A 12978-nucleotide genomic window follows, 5' to 3' on the forward strand; every position below is an offset into this window, starting at 1 on the left:
AGCCCTGTGCTGGAGGGAAGCTGTGCCCACCTGGACCTTCAGACTCCCTCTGTCTCAAGCACAGTCCCAGGGCTGGAGGACCCGGGGGAACTGTGAGTCACAAGACAAGGGGGAAAAAACCCAAAAAGTCTAGTTTGACTTGCAAGACTCAAACCTGTAGCAATTTCCTTTCAGTAAAAGCAATTCATAAAGCTGCTAAGCTTAAAAGAAATTTTAAAAAGGTAAAACAATGGCTCGCTAAGAGTGAAAGAGAAAAAAAAAAAAAAAGGAAAGAAATTTCTGTGTTGAACTGCAGCTTTATTCCTTTGGAAGTGCTCCAGTATGGGAAGAAAATTCCGTTTCTGACAAGTAATCTGTGAGGGTCTAAAACGTGCCTGATTTTGCTCTTATAAAGCAGGGGAGAGAGTGAAACGGTCTTGATCTCAGACTATTCCAACAAGGTTAGGAAGTGTTATTGAAAACTGTTATTAAACAATTGAATGGAAAATACAGAAAAACGTGGAAAGAGAAAGAGAAAGTTGCTTGTATCCTGAAAAGACCCCATCAATTTACCAGTTAATTCCACTGAATTTAAAAAAAAAAAAAAAAAGGAAAGGAAAGGAAAATGGACTGCAAAGATTTAGGCAAACTCACACCCCACTTACTACTTTTCTGCAGAGACTGGGTGAAGAACAGGTCCTGAGTGAGCGCCCCTCAGTGTCTGTGGTCTCCTTTCAACTACCTGCGGGAATCCTCTGCTCGGGACTAAAGAGGATGCAAAGACCATAATGTTTCTAATAGAGCTGCCTTCTTAAATTAGGGGGTGTGGTCAAGTCCAGGAAAGCTGGGGAAAAAAGGCAGTGTCCCACTGGCCCCTGACTCCACGGAGGCAGCGACTAGGACAGGGTCTACAGTGGAAATGGACGAGCAAATAATGTTACAGGTTGAGCTAACACCAGATTCCACCTTAATTTACAGCATTCCAATTACCATCCTGCTAACTGTAACTCAGGCAGGGGAAGTAGTGGGGAGGGAGGCGAGCAGAGGAGAACTCCCTCGGTGGGATAATGTGGGTCTCAGCCTTTGCTGAAGCGGTAGATTTACTCTCTGCTGAATATGTGAATATTCATGATCCACACTTCTTGACTTTCCCAAAGGAGCCCCCCTTAACCTACACAAGGGGTCAGGAGAGGGTTACAGAGTCAGATCAGGAAAGGCTGTCAGAGAGCAGACTGTCTACCACCGGGTCACCTGCTCAGGCTAGTAATCTGATGGGACATGTCATTATTTCCTAAGGAAAAGGAAAGAATGATATGGAAGAGAGCTTTCCAGATCAAGAGTAGAGAATTCTGAAAATTGAGCTCAGTTACCCTCCTGATGTGCGTCTGGTTTTAGGTGAGCTCTCAGATAGGGTAGGTGCAGTGACCCTGATGCCCTGTCCCTCGTGCAGGGAAACTTATATGATCCCCACTTAGAGAAAATGTAAAGAGTGTGGAAATCCTGTTTTCGGTGAAACTATACGGCTCCTTACAGTCACATGTTCAGGACCATGGCAAGGGTGTTACGGCAACGTCATTTCTATGCACAGGGTTATTTCATTACAGAATTTTTTTAAGTCCATATTTGGCTGCATCATTTAAGGCTTTTATCCTGCAAGTTTCCGTTTACTTTGAAAGATGGAAAGGAGTTAAAATTTGCCATGGCTGACTCCTTTCCCTCTCTAATGAAGACACCAATGCTCAACTTTGGAAAACCATGACGATCTAATCAGTGTCCTTCAGAGCAGCAGCATCTTTATGCTTCATTGTGTAAAGCTAGCGATGCAGTTAAGACGGTGTTGTCATTCAAACAAGACCTTCCCACCCATCTTTGCCTTTGCAGATGAACGTGACTTAGAGGAAAGGACGAGGTACTGCTTCTGGTTCAGCTTTGTTTGGTAAATGTCTGTCGCAGGCACGGGGATAGGCACTGGGGGAAACAGCAAGTTCACACTGCAGTGGGGAGACGGGCCCGTAAATCAGCCGTCTCAGTGGACTGTGATGCCTGCCAGGAGGGGATCCACGCCGGGAGCTTCAGCCTGTCCTGGAGAGCCTGGTCACTTCCAGCACGTGGCCCCATTTAGAAAAGTCCATGGCCAATTAAACCAATCAAAACTAATTACAACTCTATTCATTAATGTTTGCAAGAGAGTTAAAAGGAAAAAAAAACAGTAGAGAAGACCTGGATTCTTGGAGTCTTGCCCGACATGTACAGGGTGTCCAGGGTGGTGACTGAAGCGCTCTGGAGTCCGGCGCAGTCTACATGGAGTTCACGTAGACAGCGACCCTTTAGAACCTTAGCCCCATCCTCTGCCACTGCTTATTGTGGGGGTCAAGAGCATGAGCTAGACATGGGAACAATGCCAAATGAGCCACACCCCCACTGTGCATTGCTAGAGAATGCCCAAGGAAACAGCAAGTTTTGTTTTCAACCATGTCTTTAAAAATATAGCACTAGATGAGAATCCACATGCAAAAGAATGAAGTGGGACCCTTACCTTACCTTCTCTACAGAAAAGAGCCCAAAATGGATCAATGACCTAAATATAAGAGCTAAAACTATACAACTCTGAAGAGAAAACATGGAAACATCGTGACGTTGGCTTTGGCAATTATTTATTGGAATCACACCAAAAGGCAAAAAAAAAGCTAAGTTGGACTTTATCAAAATTTAGAACTTTTATACATCAGAGAATACTATTTAAAAAGTGAAATGCACTCCACAGAATGATAAAAAATATTTCCAAATCCCTTATGATGGATTAATATTCAGAGTATATACAGAACTCTTAAACAACTCAACAACAAAAACAACTCCATTAAAAAATGGGTGAAGAACTTGACCAGATATTTCTCCAAAGACATACACATGGCCAATAAGCACACGAAGTAGTCAGTGTGACTATCTATCAGGGAAACGCAAATCAAAACCACAATGAGATACCATTTCACACCTATGAGGATAGTGGATATCAAAAAATAAATAAGTAAATAACAAGGTTGGCGATGATGTGGAGATCGGAACCCTTGTTGACTGCTGATGAGAATGGAAAATAGTGCAGCAACTATGGAAACCAGTATGACGGTTCCTTATACAATTAAACACAGAATTACCATGGATCCAGAATTCCACTTCCAGGTACATACCCAAAGGAGTTGACAGCAGGGACTCAAATGGATATGTGTACACCGATATTTATAGCAGGATTATTCACAATGGCCAAAATGTAAAGACAATCCAAATGGCCATTGACAGATGAATGGATAAACAAAATGTGGCCCCTACAAACAATGGAATATTATTCAACCTTGAAAAGGAATCAGGTTCTGATGCCTGCCACAACATGGATGAACCTTGAGGATAACATATGAAATGAAATAAGCAGACACAAAAGGACAAATATTGGGTGATTCCAGTGTGGAAAAGAATCAAAGTCATAAAGACAGAAAGTAGAATAGAGGTTACCAGGGTCTGCAGGGGAAAAGGGATCAGAGAGTTCGAGTTTAACCAGGATAGAGTTTCAGTTCAGGATGATCAAAAAGTTCTGGAACAGGATGGTGGTGACAGTTCCTTAATGCCGCTGAACTGTACACTTAAAATGGTTAAAATAGTAAATTTTAAGTTACAAGTATTTTACCAAAGAGTATATACTGTCCTGAAGAAAAACTATATAGCATTAGGGTTAAGTGGACATCCATGGAGAAAGCACTTTGTCATCCACGTGGATGGTGCGGGGCCAAGTGAAATGATCCTTCAAGAGGAAGGGACACGAACTCACAGGAGGGGGCAGGCTCTGTCTTCACGGCACAGGGCCCTCAGCCATGTCATCGGTCAGAGAGGGGCTCACGACACCAGCCCAGCCTCACAGGGTTGTTGAGATGACCATATAATTAGATGATTATCTAAGCAGTAACCTGAAAAGGCAGTGTGGGCTGTTCTTTTCCACTCTCTGCAATATTAAATTCTGTGGAGAAGGACCTCACTTGAGATGATTGTATCGCTTAAGATCCTTAAGTTAAAAAAAAAACAGTAAAGCCCAGTGACCCAAGGAATATACTTTTTGGCTCCCTTGGGGAAGATCTATGTTAAAAGAGTTATTTGCTTCCCTGAAGAGTTTCTTCACAGCCCAGCCTAAAGGATGGTGGTTTCAGTATCACTGAGACACAGTGGGAACAGGGTCTGAATGACTTGGGAGGAATGACCACCAAGCCATCGGCTGTTTTTACTGGGAAGAAATCCTCAGTATAACCAGTTACATTGCAAGTTGGTCTCTCCTAAGAGAAAAAAATGCAGAAGGTGAATTCTCAGAGTCTCAGCCTTGCCGGGATGCTCAACCCTTCCCCATAAACCTTCCCTCCCTCCCACTCCAACCCCCAAGAGTCAGGATGCCCTCACAGCAATCTATAAAGATTCTTTATACCACAGTCAGCACACAAAAAGAGGTAGGTTTGCCCTGAACGACGGCATCCAACTTGGTGAGAAACAAAGCGAAATGGTCACTTCTTGCATTTCATGTGTTATCTCTTCTTTCCTTCCATCTCCCCTGGAAAAACATCAGATGCTTCCAAAGATTCCATAGGTGCAGGGAAGCGGCATCTAGACACATGAGCAAAACTGAGTAGGGGTGAAGCCAGACACCTTTCCCACCGCAGCCTCCGCCCAGCGGGAAGGGGCCGCCGACTGGAAGATGAAAAGGAAGCCAAGAGCAGAGAACATTTGTCTCTTCATGCTCCAGCTCTGGACCTTCTTATCCTGTACTGTGTAATGAATCTATCTCCTTTCCATGATCAAAAGCCAAGCCTTGGTCTCGCACCACAGACAGATCAGCAGTGGCACACCCGTGAGGGTGCACATCTGGCCCCCAGGTGTGGGGCCTCCGGGGGCCAGAGAGCCCGTGCAGAAGCCAGAGTCCTTGGCAGGGTCCTCCCAGGCCCCCATGGCGAGCTCCTCCAGCAGTGCTCACAGCAACTTCCCTCCCTGTGGATTCCTCCCCTCTACGAGGCATTTTCCATTTGGGGCGAGGGTCGGGGGGAGTGTAGAGGCCCAGATGGACACTCGAGTAGCTTAGATAAAACTTGTGGAAAGTGTTATCCATCCTTTAGATTCCAAAATTCACACAGTTCCAACCGAGCCAGGACAGATCACAGCCCACTGCAGACCTGTCTCTCACCACCTCCTTTTTGAAGTCAAGTCCTTTCTTTGTATTTTTGTCACTCTGCCCCTGTCCCCTCCTCCTTCAGAATACCTTTACTCTTTCTCCCTGCCAATCTAACTCCTACAAAGTTATTTTTAAATCTCAGTTTTTAATTATGCAATTAATACGTGGTTGTCGCTTACTCAAGCAATACACAAGAGGGGGAATTAAAAACTGAAAATCACCATCCCTGAAGCCTTTCGCCCAAACTCACACTGAAAAGTTAACTGCTGTTTCCTGTGTGATACGCAGTCCTCTAGACATTTTTTCTTTAGCTTTTCCACGGAATTATGTTACAGATATTTTTCTGTGACTTGCTATCAGGCAGTTGGCGGAAAGATGACATTTACTGGGTATCATCTCGATGTCCACCCCGTCAGAGTGACCTCGTGCCTTACAGCAGCCATGCCGGAACCTGCATGGCGTCCGAGAAGTTCCAGCTCAAGTGCTTTTCCTTCTGAGTGTCCCCAACACCCCAGCCTTCTCTCCCTGCAATTTCCACGCAGACATCTCCCGGCTCATTTGTTGCCACCATGTGCTATTGAAGTGCTCGTGTCTCCCTCCCATGTCTTTCCTGCCTTCTCTCCCCAACTGGAGTGTGATGCTGGGAGGGCAGAGTCTGTGCCCACGACATTCCCACGTCACATAAAGAGCCCCTTCAGCAAACCCCTGGCATAACGCACGCTAACACGGAGGGTGGGTTTGCAGAGTCGTGGCGTGCCAGGTCAGAGGACGGTACCCACGACACGACGTCAGTTCTGGAAATCTGAAAGTGCGGATTCCCTAAGTATTAAGTCATCACCTCTGGTGGTATGGGAGACATTTTTTGTTTTATTCTTGTTATGTCGTCTGTGTTTTCTGATTTGTATAGAAAGTCCCATCCCATTCAGATGAAGAAGAAAAACACATTTTATTTTTAAATCTGTGGCTTTCTTGGCCTGCCTAAGATGACAGGAGACACAGTGTGACAGCACAGGCTCTGATATTAAATTGCCCCAATTCAAACTCCAGACCTGCTTCTTTCTATGTTACCCATGGGCATTTCCTTCAAGGTTTCTGGGTTTTATTTTCCTCCTATGAAGAATGAGGACAATGATAGACACACCTCAGGGTGCTGAGTGCTGACATTCAACTCATCGAGTCTGTACTCAATAAATATGGACCACTGCTGTCAATGGCGGGGCCAGGGTCAGTCCCCAGCCCAGTGGCATCCTCACTGCTCCACGAATCTTCAGAGGAGACCCCAGGGGCTGATGGCCCCTCCCGGCTGCAGTGCCGGCTTGCTGATCAGGAGGAAAGAGTCTGGTGCAGCGTCCAGTGACGCCGTGAAGACGAGTTTGCTGGGAGAAGGCGTCCCGCTGAGAGTGTGCAAGGACAGCGGCACTGCGTCTTTGTGGTGCTTCACACCGAGCAGTGTTGGCCGCTGTGTTAATTTTTCCCTTTAAAACTGCCCACTGATCCCGCATCGAGCCCAGTCTTAGAGTCAGGCTCACCTCCCCATGCCAACAACAAGGCAACCCTTCGAAGCTCCCAATCATATTTACCAGCCCTGATTTAGGAAGGCAAACCATTTTCATGGGAGGGGCGCTGAGACCTCTAATACGGTCCCGGACCTGCACTGGGTGAAGTGGCCCTCGCCTGCCCCCTCTGTGGGAGGCTGTAAGGGCTTCTGGGAGGCAGCCTGAGCTCTGCCGCCTCCAAGATGTTCAAGAAATCGCCAACTGCACACTATCCTTGGACCTTGGGCATCCCTCCGCCCACGCCCTACAGCTGGCCTCAGTGTCATCTGCTCAGACAAGATATGCTTCCCCAAACAGGACCATCACGACCACCAATTCCAGAAGCCACAAGTTCATGAGCTGGGAAGAATCTTCAGAGATTCTACAACCCCATCACCTTTGAGATAAGCCAACGGAATCAGACAGGGTCATCTCTTGGTGAAGAGAATGCTAACAAGTAAACTCACTGTACGTCTTCAAAGCTAAATGCTCAGCCGATCATTTAGGAACCGTTGTCAGCTGCATATTGAACATCTTGGAGTGAGTCGAAGTCTCTGCGTGCAGCTACAGGGGAGCCAGTACTAAAGAAGCAAAATTCAGAGTCATCGAACGGTTGATGGAGTAATTCTGTTTTCACACCGAATGCCTGGAGAGTCAGTCTATAGCTCAGTCCCCAGTAAACCAGGGACAGGAGAGAGCAATCCACATACCACAAAAGACCATCATGGGTTTTGAAGTTTCAAAATATGCTAGGACCAAAAGTCCAGCAACCACAGTCAGCCACAACCATAAGGACGTTGAGAGATTTATAAAAAACCACATTCGTCTGTCGTTAAGGCACTCATTATTTTGGCCCGGTGCTGATGAAAGATTAGCAGCAGACTGGTTTGGTTTTTGAGCCTTTTTCAAACACCATTTCCACCCAATGCCACATTTGCCACTGACGTTTTTATGCTGGATACTTCCCTCTCTTCCTCAACATCGCCAGGACAGTCCCCAAACTCGTGGACCAAGGAGAGAAACTAAGAAGATTCAAATGTCTCAGACCTTCATCTACATCTGGTTTCGACCTGAATTCTACCTCTGCAGCAAGGCTTCTCTGACCGCCCCCTGGATTATGTCATCTCTTGATGCAGTTTAATAGGGCACCACTTTCTCTTTTGGAGCAAAAATTCTATTGTAATTATTTGTGTCATGTTCATCTCCTTTGTTAATTGTAAAACCCGGGGGCAAGAAATGGATCAACCTCATCCGCCATTGTTCTTGCAGCTCTTACCACTGTGTCTAAAGCCTAAAGTAAAGGCTGTATAAATATCTGAAGGGGGGATGAATGAGTAGATGGATGGGTGGATGGATGGATGGATGGATGGATAGATGGCTATTTCAATGTGGGCTACATACATACCCGTAATCTCTCAACTTTGGTTCTTTGACATTTCATCTTTCTCCCATTGCTCCTGCTGTTTGCATACAACACGATTCCCAAATCTGGCACCCAGTTCTGTCCCTAGAGTACACATCACAACCACTGATTCAACACGAACTTTTTCCCAATCAGCACAAAAATAAACATGTCAGAAGAACAATTTATCTTCGACAGAGCACAAAGTGAAGTGAAGACCTGACAATTGACCAGAAGATTCAGGCTGTGTGAACAGACAGGATGAGGCACCACATTACACCAGATTTCTTTCTGTCTGTTATCTGGGTAATTCAGTCTACACCTGGTGTGTTTTTCCTTTACCATTTGAGTAGCTGCCTTCATCTTCATTCCCCCTACATCCTTCATCGTATTTTTCCTTAAGGATAAGTTAAATCGAAGCAATTGACTTCTGATTGCTGGGCTGAATCTAGACTTTTAGGTTTTATTTCCCTCCTAGTTTGTTTCCTAAGAGTCTCAGGTCTGAACAACCCCTGAAATAAGTCACTCGTTCTTATCAATGGCTATTGGCCGCAGAAAAGTCTTCCAGCTTACGGGTGTGTAGAAATGAGATCCCAGAACTGATTTAGAATGGGATGAGTGTGAAGAATGGAAAGCAACACTTTGGTTGTGCGGTCCAGTATTTTAACTCCTCAGTAAGCATACGGATCAGTTACTTACAGCACTATTTTTTTTTTAAAGAGCCAGCTAAGGAAATCACAAAAGCCTGAACTCGCATCCGGAATAGCAAAGATGCTGGTCTTGCTCGCAGAGAGAGACATGACCAGGGAGAATCTGGCTCATGACCTAATGAACGTGAACTCCTGATGAGGGCTGTCTCTTGCAGCTTGCATCACAGCCCATCCTTGGCCAAAGCACAACCTGATACAGCCCAGCACTTTTTATCTTACTTTGGTGGCATTTTAAAAGTGAGTTTTCAGAAATTCTGGGTGTTTGGATAATAGACTTCCCAAGAAGGCCAAAAGAAACAAAAAAAGTAAAAATGGGAAATAAAGCATTGTTGCTTCTTGCTGAGAGTAGGGCAAAATCTTCTGACAGGCTGGTACTTGTCTAGGTGGTAGAGAGCAGGCCTATAGGTGATCAAAAGTCAAGGAAGCTTAGAGTAAAGAACTTACATTGTAATTATGCTCTTACTTTTACATCACTCTCCAAGATTGAAATTCTAGTACTTTAACATTGACGCCAAGAACCATTCTTCCATCTATTCCCTTTTCCAAGTAATTAGTATCTCTTTTTAATCCCAAAGTAATACATGTTTATTGTTTAAAACTAAATAAATATGGGAAAAGAAAAAACAGAAGATTAAATTTACCTATAACCACCCCCCCATCCAGAGATAGTCAGTAATAACATTTCCATGGGTAATTTCTTTCCAGTCTATGTGGGTAGGTACTTTTATTTCATATAAAATAAATCATATTGCACATGTTATTTTGGCCTATTTTTTCTTATTGATAAATCTTAACCTACTTTTAATTAATTAATCATTAAATGGTTGCCTTACAGCATTTTGTTAATGCTGCCAGGCATGCTCACATGTATTCCTAAAAAGTCTAGACATTCAGAGTTGGGGCTGAGCTTTCATTTTTTATCAACTCTTCTGGCAGTGAAAAGGATCCCAGGGATTCAAATCCTAGTTCTCCTAACTGGTCCTAAGTTTGGGGCAAAGGTCTCCGGGCATTGGCTTTCTCATCTCTGAAGTAAGAGATCACAGAGTTGATTTCTAGAAAGTCCAAGAGGAGGCCTTCTGATGCTTAAATCGTACAATGCACAGTTTAACTCCTCCTCATTGCCTATTATGCAGCCTCCATATGAGAAGGATTTCCCCTTTCCCTTCATCATTTGGTTGGCTTTCCTTTCAGTTTTCCATTTCCTTTCCCTTGAAACAATGAAATGCAATGCCTTTGATCTGCTCATCAGAAGATGGGCTGTTGGCTTCTTCCCCGCTTCTGCACACTCGGCAGGCACCAGTCTCCGGCTGTGATGTGCAAGGTCTGTCCTGAGCCCCAAGCACAAGGCAGGTACTTCTATAAGTGCTCCTGCCACGGGGCTCATCCAGCTCCATGCCCTGAGGTAGAAATCGACTCCCAGGGCTTAAAGTAAGCCTCTGGCTTCTCCAAGTCTCCAGCCAGAGAGAGACTATGGGAAAATGTAAAAGGCACATTCATTTTCTTTGGACCAGAAACAGAAACATAAATCTCTTCTTTTAAAGGGGCCAGTAAGGATTTTGTGTTCCGCATCAAAGAAAAGTTAGGAAGAGACAATGTTTTTCCACTGTAGCCCATGAAGTTGGAAGAGGGACTCCATTCGGCCATGATTCAGGATCTAAAGGCATTCCCGAGGTCTGATACAGTAGTTCATAGAAAGGTGCTCCAGGTTTCCTGAATTCCACATACAGGCCTGCACAACTGCGTTCTTAAGGTGTTCCTGAAAGGACGCCCCCCTCCCACTCCCTGCTTTCTCGGGTCTCACCAAGCTACTCGTGTAACTGGCCCAGGACCGAAAAATATCAAGAGGTTGAGTACAGTTTTGAATTTTGTCTCTGCATGTTTCTGGAGTCTGTCAATGTGGGTATCTCAAGAAAAACCAACATCTCACCACTGTCTTCTGTTAGCACCTCCATGGAGAAGATCTGATGAAGCATCTGATTTTCTGCTTTTATTGTGAATTCCATTGAGCCTTGTGATTCTGGTGTGAAATAGGAGCAGAGTGAGGAATAGTCCTGGGACATTGCATCATCTCAGGAGGTGCTGATGTTCCCACGCATCAGCAAGCAGGGTTCCAAAGAATGGCAGCGTCAGATTCTGAGTGTCTTCTGAGACGTCTCCATCCTTGTCCGTGTTACTAAACACAGCGATAACACTCATTGAACTGGGCACCACCTCTCATGTCTCTGATGTTCCTAGTGGGTCTTTTCTCATTGAGATGCTGAAAAATAAAATGAGATAACAGAGCGAGAAAATGCTTTGAACGTGAAATGCTTTGCATATGAAAGGGGCTGGAGATTTTGTTTAGGATAGCTCAGATGAATCCTGCCTTGTCTCACTGCAGCAGACCGTTACAGTATTTCATTGTTGGAACTGAAATTGCCTCATAGTAGACGAGTGTCACCGAACTTGGATCGGTAGATAAACATTACGGGGAGGCATATTTCAGATCAAAATGATGAAGTGTTTTTGAGCATTTAGAGAGCTTTTGAACATGTGGAGCCTTTCAAAAAAGAAACGAGTGCCTGGAAAAGCACTGGATCTGTTGAAATAGAGCTGTAGGACCAACCGGCAGGGGTGCTGGAGTGACGTTTCTTTCCCTGGATCAGACGACAGACGCCTGGGGTTCCATCCAGCTCTAAGAACCTGTGATTCCACTCTTACAATGGTCTCTGCTGCTACTTTTAAATATGTAAAGGGCTGTCATGTACAAGAGGAGGTGTTTTATTTCAAAAGCATCCAACTAGACTTAGTTGATAGAAGTTACAGAAAGGTGAGCCTCAGCATGACAGAGGAACCACATCCAAACATTTGCAACTGCTATACAATTAATTGTTTCTAAGTCAAGTAGATACAACTACGGAAGGAAGAGCAATCTGACCAAAGCTAACCCACCAGCGTTGGACTACAAACTCCTGGTGTTTAATCCAGTGCTGGGTTCTCTGTCTCATATGCCTCCCCCAATCCAAGGCCACACATACTGGGCAAATCTATATCTTAAAAATCAAAGGAAAGCCATGTATTAGTGACCATGTGCTGAGAGTCCTCCTCTGGTCCTGCTACCATGTGACTCCTCTTTTTCTCAGGCTCCGTTTTTCAGGGGGAATAATTAAGTTAATATGTCTGTGCTACTCTGAGACCTACAGAAACTAGAATGAATTGAATAAAAACTCTTTTTTATTCTTTTATGACTGAAATACATATTTTATTGTTAATTAAACATACATCAATTTTATTCTCAATCCCTAGCTTCAAAATAAATTAGAAACTTTGATATACACAGCTGATATTAAGTATTAGGCATCTAAAACCCTTTTTTTCAGTTTTAGTGGGTAGAGTTATTACAGTGTGACTGCACATACATATTATATTGCATGTAAATACACATATGCAGTATACTACACATTTTTAAAATTTACATATGTGTACGGATCATTGTTTCTAAGGACAGATTAGAGCTTCAGCTTTTTAAACTTACACAGTTATTAAAGGAATAAAGCCAACTACAACATAAGAATCAACAGAATGTGGTAATCCAATCATAGAGGATGAAGGACTTAACTATGATAAAAAAACGAATGCAAACATTGTAACTTTGATGATACTTGGAGGTGAAGAGTATGTGAAAAGGTGGAGAGAAACATGGGAGCGCTCATTTCCTCATTTCACAGGGATGAGAGCAGAGGTGTCTGCAGATGACAAATCAAGAAATAAAAAATTAAGGTGTATTATTCAAAGATACAATGACAGCTAAGAGAAAACTAAAAACTAAACTGTCACTTAAAGATTGGGAAGCCGATGAGATTGGTTGTAGAGTACGTGAGATACGTGTTTTATGGCTTATATGGTCATTGGCATGGTTTAAGGTAATTAAATCAAGAAATAGCAGTAGAAGTGTATTACATATAATACGGAATTAACTACCAAAAAACTGAAAATATAAGTAGTAGTTACCTCTTGGGACTGTGACCGGCTATGGGATGAGAAGGTGGCCTTTCACAATTTATTTCTTAATAATCTGTTCAGTCGGACTTTTCATTATCACATGAATATATTATTTTTACACTTAAAAACCTCTGCCTTTTAAAAGAGGAGACCATTTGTATTGGAAGGTGCTGG

At 43.9% G+C, this 12978-nt stretch overlaps 1 protein-coding gene across 2 annotated transcripts in view; it reads right to left on the bottom strand.

Annotated features, from left to right (window-relative positions):
• Nucleotides 1-768, bottom strand: part of ETS1 (ETS proto-oncogene 1, transcription factor) — a 121953-nt gene extending 121185 nt beyond the window's left edge. Inside the window, exon 1 of one of the 2 annotated variants that reach the window (XM_045518724.2) lies at nucleotides 645-768. The gene's annotated coding sequence lies outside the window, so the exon portion shown is untranslated. The remainder of the gene's footprint in view (nucleotides 1-644) is intronic. The other variant, XM_045518722.2, reaches the window with a different exon arrangement.
• Between the last annotated feature and the right edge of the window lie 12210 nt (nucleotides 769-12978).

This window comes from Camelus bactrianus, chromosome 33 (assembly GCF_048773025.1).
Source record: "Camelus bactrianus isolate YW-2024 breed Bactrian camel chromosome 33, ASM4877302v1, whole genome shotgun sequence".
NCBI lineage: Eukaryota > Metazoa > Chordata > Mammalia > Artiodactyla > Camelidae > Camelus > Camelus bactrianus.